This window comes from Pteronotus mesoamericanus, unplaced genomic scaffold, assembly GCF_021234165.1.
Source record: "Pteronotus mesoamericanus isolate MK-2021 breed Mesoamerican mustached bat unplaced genomic scaffold, CSHL_Meso_final contig_56, whole genome shotgun sequence".
NCBI lineage: Eukaryota > Metazoa > Chordata > Mammalia > Chiroptera > Mormoopidae > Pteronotus > Pteronotus mesoamericanus.
In genome coordinates this window covers 16,206,534-16,216,782 of record NW_026555201.1, presented here as the reverse complement: position 1 = coordinate 16,216,782, position 10,249 = coordinate 16,206,534, and the positions used below count along the sequence as shown (strand labels likewise).

Sequence of the window (10,249 nt, the reverse complement as noted above, 5' to 3'; positions counted from 1 at the left end):
GGGGAGAAAATAAACATTTATTGAGTACTTCAAGGGTCAGTCACTCCTCTGCGGGCTTTCCGTATTTCTCTGTTTCATGCTAATGAGGAGGCAGGCACTATTAGAATTATTAATGTACTTTACAAATGGGGAAACCTAAGGGTCAGAGTGTGTAAGTGTTTGTGCGAGGTCACAGAGTATTGGGATAAATCTATGCCTGCTGTACTTTCAAGCCTAAGCACTTTCCTACAACTTAGGGACTGAAATATAGACACAAACACATTTAAAATATTGTTTCTGTCATTGGCTTTTTGGTTGATCTCTACAGTATCTGTATCCAATATTTAGAAATTTGTGATACAGTACTCTTACGGTAATTGGTGTGAATTATTTCAGCTCAAAAAATGTTTAAAAATTTGCGACAAGAAAGTTTTCTATAAAGCATTTCACAAAAATAGTGTTAGATACTATTAGAAGTCTTCAGGAAAGTTCCCTCAACCTTCAAATAAAACAAAAATAAATAAACAAACATTAGTAAGGGGTTTATAATATTTCATTTTTATTGAGTGTTTATTATATGGCAGGTACCATGTTATGCGACCTTCAGATTTTAAAACATTTCACAACAAAATAGGAACAAAAAAACCTGGGCTGTTTGACTCCCAAAGCCATACTTCTAAACCACTAGGCTACAGTGCTGTAAAAATCTATCAAATGAAAATAATGGGGAATGAAGAAAAAAAGAACTTTAACCAAAAGTTTAGCACGGTCCAAGATCAATGGCCAGGGCCACCATTTATATTAATTAGATGAGTTAGCTAAATTGTGTGAGTTGGGGGTCTGAGAAGTTTCAATGTGCAAAGATCAAAGATTTCTTTAGGTTGGTCATCTTCTACTCCGTTATCTCATTTTGTTTTCTTCATAGCTCTTTCACTCACGAATATCTACAATTATTTCATTACTTGTCTGTCACTTGCCCAACCTCACTAGAACGTAAGTTCAATAAAATCAAGAATCTTGTCTTTCTTGTTCAATGCTATATCTCAAGTTGTTCCTGACACATAAATAGTTGTTTAATAAAAGCATAAATGATTGACCTTCCCTGGACTTAAGTGGCTGGAGAAGAGGGGGAAAAGGAATTAAAAGAGTATTGATAAGCCCTTAAGTCTAGGGGTGGGAGTTGAAGTGTCAGAAATTTGGAGGCCTAGGTCAGTGCCTGAAATTGGTGGGGACCCACTGGAGTGGGAGAGAAACCATCACTTCTCAATTTGGTCTCAGAAGTTCTGCCACAAAAAAGGTTTATTGAAAGGAGAAGAAATCTATTTAGTTCAATTTTAATATGTGAATTACCCAACATTGCACATAGCTTTAATTAGAATGCAGAACTCTAGAGGCCTCCACTGAAATTAGTGCCAAGTGTATGTGCATACTGAGCACTGGCCCACCCAGGTGTTATGGATTCTTTTAGAGGAGTCGTTACTGATGTCACTATAAACCTTGTTAGCTTTACATCACCTTTGAGCAGGATGTATATAAAGAAAAAAGGTTGGAAAAAAAGACAAAGAATAAAAATTAAAATTAAAATTAAAAATAAAGAAAGAAGGTTGAGAAAAACTTAAGAATCACATATGAAGAACCAAAATGAATGAGTAAAGTGAGGCATCTGTAGTATAGAGAGGGAAAGCAACTAATTTTAATGAGGTTGGGGAGTGTCAAGGGAAAAAACTGTGTCCTCTAAAATGGACTAGAGATAGTTGTTAAACATGAGGCTTATAATAGAAGACTCTAGGCGGTTTCAATTTTCAAGGAATGCAACATTTAGAGAAGAGGTTCTAAAACTTTTTGGTTTCAGGACCCCTCTACACTCTTAAAAATTGAGGACTCCACAAAACTTTTATGTGCCTTACAAATACTGATATTTATCACATTAGGAATTAAAGAAATTTTAAGAGTAGTTATTATTTTATTTAAAAACAATAGATCAATTAAATGTTAACATAAAATACTACTTTATATGAAAAATGTTGACCCCTAAAAAGAATATACTACTGCCCCGGTTGGTGTGGCTCAGTTGGTGGGTATGTTGTCACATAAGCTGAAAGGTTGCAGGTTTGATTCCTAGTTGGGGCACTTGCATGGGTTGCTGGTTCAATCCCTGGTCAAGGTGTGTGTGAGAGGTAACTGATCAATGTTTCTTTCTTACATCGATGTTTCTCATAACCTCTCTCTCTCTCCCCCTCCCTTCCTCTATAATCAATAAACATGTCCTCCAGTGAGGATTAAAAAAAATGAAGATACCTGCTAAGAAGGGCTCCTGGTGGCTCTTAACACAAAACACCTGCTAAACTCCCTACCTCTGTCACTGGACTGTCCCTCTGTGGTTCTGAGCTAGTGTTTATAAAGGTGTTCCTGGAATCCTATTTTAATCAGTAGATCTGAGGCTTTCCCCATCCAATCAGAGCTATGCAACTATATCTTCATAGCATCTTCACTGACCAATCAGAGAAGCTACCTTCTGACTAATCAGGACAGTGCTTTTGGGACCAATCAAGCTGTGAGGATTTAGAGTCCTCATTTGCATGAAGATGCCCAAACAGGGACAAAGGACAGGGACAAGGAGCAGGGACCTCTCCCTATACAAGTCAATACGTAACTTGGATTACCCACTTTTCCTTTCCACCAAAGAGTGAAGACTCTGGTTCTCCAGCAGAAGTTGAAACTCTGAAGATATTAGCAGAGCAGACAGAGCAGTGCTTTCTACCTGCAGGCGAGCCTCACCTGTACTGTTTCATAATTGAGCTGTAATACTGTTGGGCTGCTCTACATGCTGCATCCCAGTTGATCTACTTGCACAAAATCTTCTTCCTCACCAAACTCCAGATTGGAGTTCATGTTGGCTTGAAATAGCAGTAACTATCATTGGTTGACAAAAGCAACTACTTTACAGAACGAAAAAAAATTAAGTGGCATTCTTTTACATTTTTGTAAATCTTTCTAATGTCTCCTTTAACAGCAGATGACTGCATCCTAACATCTGCTTCTGTTTTCAACGTTTCCGTATCACATGTCATGTAGCCTGTGGAAACTCCACTGTAAGAGGATGAGAGTGCAAAAAGTGAGTAACTTTTTAGTAAGTACTTTTACAGAAATACTTTTGACCTCTTCCTTGAAAGGGTCTGGGAACCGGGATCACACTTTAAGAATCACTGTTTTAAGAGCGACTGTTAGTAAATCCAGCATCAACTGAAACATAGCCATGCTGTTTCTCAGCCCTGAGGATTTACTTTTTCAGAAAGATGAAACAAGACCATCTTCACTATAAAGCATCCAGAGAATAAACAAACATGCCACCTTCATTCATCAAAAAAACTAAAGCAAAAATGAGAGACCACACGTCTAGTAGAAGGATATTGGAGTAGGGCTGAGGAGCACCCCCGGAAGCCAAGGAGATCCACCCTTCAGGAGGAGCAAAACCGGTGGAAGCCGCCGCGGAGGTGGTCAGCAGGGAAGAACTGTTGTTCTTAGGGATCAAATGGGCGGGGAGAGAAAATGGTTCCCCGGGAAGGGGAGTTGCAGGAATTAGGCTGGGACAGGGACGGGGAGCTAAAGAGCGCTCGCCACCACGCTGCGGCGAGCGGGGACCAGACGGCTGGCCTCCTATCTTCGCCCTGTCCCTGTCTCAGCGCCTTTCCCCAAAATTAAAGGGGTTTAAATTTCCTTTCCAGAGGAGCGGGTAAAAAAGAGATAGCCCGGGGGTAGCAACGGTCGGAAGCGGGAACCAAGGAACCCAAGCTCGTCGCAGAGGGTTTGGAGGTCGTCAGGGAAGGACAGTTCTGTTGCTATGCAACCTGTCCTGAGCCCGCCTCCCGCTCGCGTTGCTAGGAGACGACGAGGCCGGGGGAGGGCGGTGGAACTGGTCCTACGTGCTGACGCTAATTGTATATGAGCGCGAGCGGCGGGCTCTTGGGTCTTTTTTAGCGCCATCTGCTCGCGGCGCCGCCTCCTGCTCCTCCTGCTGCCACCCTGAGTCACTGACTGCGCAGCTCCGGCCGCCTGGCTCCCCGTGCTAGACATCGGTAACGGATTGGGGCCTGAAAGAGAAGGGGGAACGTAATGTCGGCCGCGCGGTCGGCTCAGAGGGGAGGGACAGAGGAACGGGGAACCGAGAGCTGGGGTCGCGGGCCGCCCGAGGCCTCCCGGCTCGCTCTGTGGGCCATAGCCGGACCCATCCGTGGAGTTTCGACCCCGTAGCCTTAGAGGCCCTCGGGATCGGCCAGCGCCTCTTTTCCGGGAACGGCCGAGGAGACGCGGGGGTTGGTGGGCCCTGGGAGGGCCAGAGACGGTGCCAGTCTGCGCCGAGGTACACCGAGCACCACCGGCTGCTCCGCGCGGAGGGGGGCGAGGCCACGGCTTCGGCCGGGCGTCCTGAGGAGGCGGTGGCTGCGCCGCTGGCTCTCAGGGTGCGGACCGGGGGCCTGACTCGACTGATTAACCTATTGCCTCCTCGACGTCCCCGTTTCCTCAAAATTAATACCCGGAGGAGGCCGCTGGGGGATGGAAAGAACGGTGGAGGCTGCGAATTCCGATGGGTGGGAGGGGCTGTGAAGGGACGAGGCCCCGGGGCGGAGAGGGGGCGGGGAAGCTGCGAGGCTTCGGGGCTCTCCGCCTACGGGGGGCGGAGACTGTGCTGGGCGGGGAAACCCCGGCGGCTTCCCTCTGCACGTGGCCGCCACCTGGGACAGAGTGGAGCCCCAGCTTCGGTAGTACTTAGTTACTGAACGTGGTGGAGACAGTGGGGTATGAAAATGAATGGTGAACAATAAGTCTGGCTCTTGGTTGTCAAACTCTTAACCTGTTTCTCTTTGGGCTTAATTTTTTTATTGGTACAGGAGGACAGTATGAGTGTTAGTTGATAGATGATAATGCAGGGCCTCCATTGCTAGAATTTTTAAGAATGTGTGTAAAGCGCTTGTGTTAGCTGTTCTTAACGAAAGATTTGTGTGTGTGTACCTTAAGTACAATTAGAGTTTGGTCTTGACCACGCTTGCTTTTTCGGGAAGGATTGATCCTGGAACTGTTTTAAGGTGGCAATAATAAAGAATTTGGCTTGCAGTGTCTTTAATTCTTCTAGGACTTGTATTACTATCTTACAAATGAGTTCCTTTATTGAAGTTCCCAGATAAGATACTTAAGTAGCCAAGGGGTATGGTGGAGAAACTAGAATAGAATGAGGAGTTAATGTTAACTCAGCCAAGTTTGTAACAGGCCTTATCCATGCCCCCACTTCAAAAAACGGGGCAGTGATTGGAGGCAGGGGGTCAGTCTTGTTTGGTAGGGCTAGACTTCGAGAGTACAAAAAAATGAACTGGGTACAGGATGTGATCAAGGAGCCCCTGTTTTAGACTATCATTGTCTGATTGGTTTTGGAAGGATTGAACTTTAAAAACTCGGCAGTAATTGCCTGGCTTCAGGGGAGCTGAGCTGTAAAATGAAAAAAGCTGTTTTTGAAAATAGGTAATATCAAAATACCTTTTCAAATCCATTTAGGTCCTATTTTCTTGTCATCTTTAATACTACTATACTTACTGTATTTAAGAAGTAAGCCACATTAACTTTGGATAAGGGGAAAACCTTATATGTAAGTCCTCACTAACTTCATTGGTGAATTTGACTTTAAGTGATCTATAAGGAAACCAATTTACCATAGGCTAATCAATATAAACGAGTTAGGTTCCTAAATCACCTAATCAACTTTAAAATGAAACAAAACATTAAATGAAACTGATATTTGAGGGCCTACTGTATGTAAAATTAATTTAAAACTGACAGGAGGTAAATAAGATTTACAGTGATCTTTTGGGAGAATTGAGTCTCAAATGCTTGGTCAAAGTTGTCCAAGTTCAAATGGGTCAAATCTAGCATGTGCAGTTTATTTTTTAGGAAGTCTGTAGGGTAGATGAAACTGAACATTGGTTGGAGGTTGGCTTGGATATCTAGTATTGTAAAAACCTTGACTTCGTAGACCGTCTTTTTAGGTCAATGTTAATGTTCATTTTATAGATAGCATTTAAAAAATTCACCATACCTATCTGAAAATCTTTTGGAAATTTTGCCTGTACCAAAACTAACCCAGAATGCAATTGTTTGTTTTATTACTTAAGCACATTGTGTCCAGACGACTGATTTGATTCTAAACATTTTAAAATACATTCGGTACAGAGTCCTTTCATGGGAAAGGGAGCTAAAAGAAGTAGAATCTGTTTGACATCAAGTTATGAAGATGGTAAAAAACGAAATTAAGCCAAGTAAGTTTGAAGATCTAATTGACATTTTTAAGTCATGGGCAGCATCTCACCCAGCCCTCTGAGGGGTTGTACCAAATGGAAGGTTTTTTTTAATAGGAAGATGGATAAGGCAGGGTTGCTGTTAACAAAAGAAAGGATTGTTTTCTTTAGGGAAGTTTTTGTCATGCAGTTGCCTCTTTCCGTGAGGTGGGAGTAGAGGGTCCATGTGACAGATTACTTCCTTGATTTCTGCAGAAATTTCCAGGCTGATTCAGATTGTTGCTAGGAGAGGTTAAAACTGCAATTAGATCAGGTATTAAATCTAGGCTTGGTATCATGGGCTTTTAGCATGAGTGATGCCATTTTGGGCCTGTGGTTTTCTCTTTAACGATGTCAAAATACAATGCTTACTTTGTTCCTTTTTTGCTGGGTTGTAAATTTGAAGTTCTAATGACAAAAGATTAGAAATAATGACTCCTAATCAATTTAGAAAACTAATAATTAATCTCTTCAGATCAAATCAAATTTGTGATTATTTGTGTTCTTAGTTGATTCATTGAGTATTTTAATATCTGTTTGGACATATATCTTACATTATGAACCAAAAGGGAAATTGGTTGTCTATATATAAAATGTTAAGTTGTGGTGATGGTGTAAAAAAAAGAAAGTGGGGTTAGAGTAGTATTTATAACATTTCTTTTTTTTTTTTTTTTTTTTTGAAATATAATTTTTAGGGATTTTAGAGAATAGATAAAATACCAACTTTTGTTGTTCCACTTCTTTATGCATTCATTGGTTGCTTCTTGTGTGTGCCCTGACTGGGGATCTGACCCACAACCTTGGTGTATCCGGGTGGCTCTTTATCCAACTGAACTACCAGGCCAGGACTTCTATAACATTCTTTGCATGAAGGAAACTATTACAGTGTTGATAATAATCCCTATTTTGTGCTAATTTCATCTGAAAAAGTTATTTCCTTGTTGGGCCAAGTAAGGGTTAGAAGGTGAGTGCTGTTGTTTTCACTCATCCTTGTAAATTGCTTAGTATGTTGCTTAGTATATTGGTAGATAATAACAGCACTTACTGGGTGATTCTTCATGCAATGTTTTAAATTCTTCTACACATATAATAACTGATTTAGTGCTTCTGGAGGTAGATCATATGACCATTTTAAGAGGAAATTGAGGTCCATAGTAAAGAACTTACCCAGGGAAGCATAACAGCAATGATGATTTCTGGTGAGGAGTTTGTACTAGTTTTAAAGGGATAGTTCCCTTGACTTAAATTGTTATCCTGTACATCAGTTTGGAATTCAGAAACACTTTGTTGTTGTTTAGATTTTATTTATTTTTAGAGAGAGAGGAAGAGAGTGAGAAACCTTGGCGTGCAAGAGCTGTTTTCCTCAGTTGCTCTTGCACGCCCCCAAGTGGAGACCTGGTCTGCAACCCAGGCACGTGCCCTGACTAGGAATCAAACTGGCAACCTTTCATTTTGCAGGCTGGGGCTGGCACCCAGTCCGCTGAGCCATACCAGCCAGGGCTGAAAAACACTCTTGCTTAGGTTTCACTGTGCTCCAAGGAAAAGCTGCAGCACTTAGTGGTTATGAAGTCGTCTTCTAATATGTCATATTTCATGTGAATAAACTTTTTGTTTACACGTGGTGTGTATTTCCAATATCAGTCCAACCCATTGTTTTCTTTGCCATTGAATTGTATAATATCTTAGATAATGAGATCCTTTGAACAGAGGATAGTGTTCTCAAATAGGAGTCCATTTTGCTTGGGACTGACTATGAAGTTGTGTTGGAGCCATATAATATACTGAGCCCCCTGGACCACTGAAAATGTGAATGGAAAAGTAATACTTGAAAGACAGGTTTGTTGAAGTGCATCTAGAATGAGATAATGAGGTCTGAGGTAAAGGGAAATCGTATCCTTGGGATATTACTGGTTCTCTTTATTCTTTTGCTTTAAAACATGTAGTTTGTGGTGATTGGCAGTTTCACCATGAATGAGTGATTTTTCCATAAAGGAATAGTAACTACTTTGTTACTATATAATCTGTGGGGAAGTAGGCTGATAGGGAAGGCATCTTGGATTTTGGAGTGGTGGGCTGGGAATGAGTTTTAGAAGTCAGATTTTAATGCCTGTTTTTTACCACTTCTTGTGTGTTGCTGAGCAAGTTGTGTAACGTTTTATATGCAAATAATAGGAAAACCTATAATAGTCCACTACAGAGTAGGCTCTATAAATGTTAGCTTTCCTTTCTTATTGAAAGTAAGGAGAACTTAGAGTCAGTTTTACTGCAATAAGTTAGTTGGTAGCTCATGTCTGGACATCTAGTTATTATAAGATCACAAAATAATTAGCTTATGGTTTGATTCATCACTTTTTCCCCTCTTTTTCTCCACTGAAAGGTATTCTTTGTGTTCAAGTTTTTAGATAAAGGTATGCCTTCAGTCATGGTGAACCTTGTCTTTTCACTGAGATCTTCTACAATTGCATATATGAGGTAATAAGTTGAACCTTTCACCTTTATATCTCTGGTAATACTTTTCCTTAAAGTCATTTACCTGCTGTTAATACCAGTTTTCTTTTGGTTAGGATTGTATTTCACTGACAGTTTTTAATATGGGCCTTTAATTGATTTAATGTAATTACTATGGTGTTTGGTTTAAATCTGTTCTTTTTGTGCTTTGTTCATCCAGTTTTTCTCTAGTTGGTGTAAAAATACATATTTTTTTTTTCTCCTGTTTTAGAACTTATATGTCTTTTGTGGAGGGTAACCCTAGAAATTACAATACACATGCATAAGGACATTAGAGTACTTGGATGCATTTCCTCCCCTCGTAACCCTTGCCACTGACTTCATGTTGTGGTAGTTTACATTTTTAATACACACCCTGGCTGGTGTGGCTCAGTGGATTGAGTGCCATCCTGTGAATCAAAAAGTCACTGGTTTGATTCCCAGTGTAAGGCACATGCCTAGTTTGCAGGCCAGGTCCCCAGTAGGGGGTGCGTGAGAGGCAACCACACATTGAGGTTTATCTTCCTGTCTTTCTCCCTCCCTTCCATCTCTAAAAATAAATAGATAGTCTTAAAAAAAATTTTTAATACACTACATGGTGGTGATATTATTTCTTTTAAAATATTTAGATATACGTGGATATCCTTTCGCCCCTCATTTCATGTATCTTAGACCTTCCATTTGTAATCACTTGCCTTCTGCGTGAAGTCCTTTTAGAATTTATTAGTGAGAGAGCTGGAGCTTAAAGTATGTTATCTTCATATTTAAAGGATGTTTTGGTGTTAGGTATAATATTCTAAAATCTTCCATTGTTTTCAGTATGTTAAGAACAACAGCACATTCTATTGTCTTTTGGTGTTTATTACTGATAAGAAAAGAGCTGTCTTTTGTGCCTTTGAAGTTAATCTAAGTCTTTTCACTCTGTGTTTTTAAGGTGACTTCTGTTTTTAGTGTCTTGCCTTTTCCCTCATATATCTCAGATAATGTGGGTTTCTTTTTTTATTTGTACCAATTGGGATTTATAGGGCTATCATTTATTAGTTCTGGAAAATTCTTTGCTCCTAATTTCTTCAAATATTCTGCCCATTTTCTTCTTTACTCCTAAAAGTTGTTAAATCTTTGTTAGACTTTATCGTATCCTAAAATGTGTTTTAACTTTAGTATTTTCTTTCTTTTAAGTTCTGTCATATTTTGGAAGGTTTCTTAGCTTGCTTCCAGCTCACTTAATTCTCTCTCCAGCTACACTTAGTCAGCTATTAAACTTGCTCATTTAGTTTGATTTGTTATTTTTATTTCTAGAAGTCCTGTTTAGTTCTTTGCCAAATTAGCTGTATCACCTTTAGTAAATGGCTCCCCTTGTAGATATAGCTGCGGGCATTGTATTTTCAAACATAGTTAGCATGGTTGTTTTTGTCCGTGTTTAAGCTTGTAGCCTTTTTGACAATATTTAAGTCTTCATA

General features: G+C 40.3%; 1 protein-coding gene across 2 annotated transcripts in view; it reads left to right on the top strand.

Moving 5' to 3' along the window:
- The first annotated feature begins 3,929 nt into the window (after positions 1-3,929).
- Positions 3,930-10,249, top strand: part of NAP1L1 (nucleosome assembly protein 1 like 1) — a 29,014-nt gene continuing 22,694 nt past the window's right edge. For both annotated transcript variants that reach the window (XM_054580132.1, XM_054580130.1), the window contains exon 1: positions 3,930-4,055. The gene's annotated coding sequence lies outside the window, so the exon portion shown is untranslated. The remainder of the gene's footprint in view (positions 4,056-10,249) is intronic.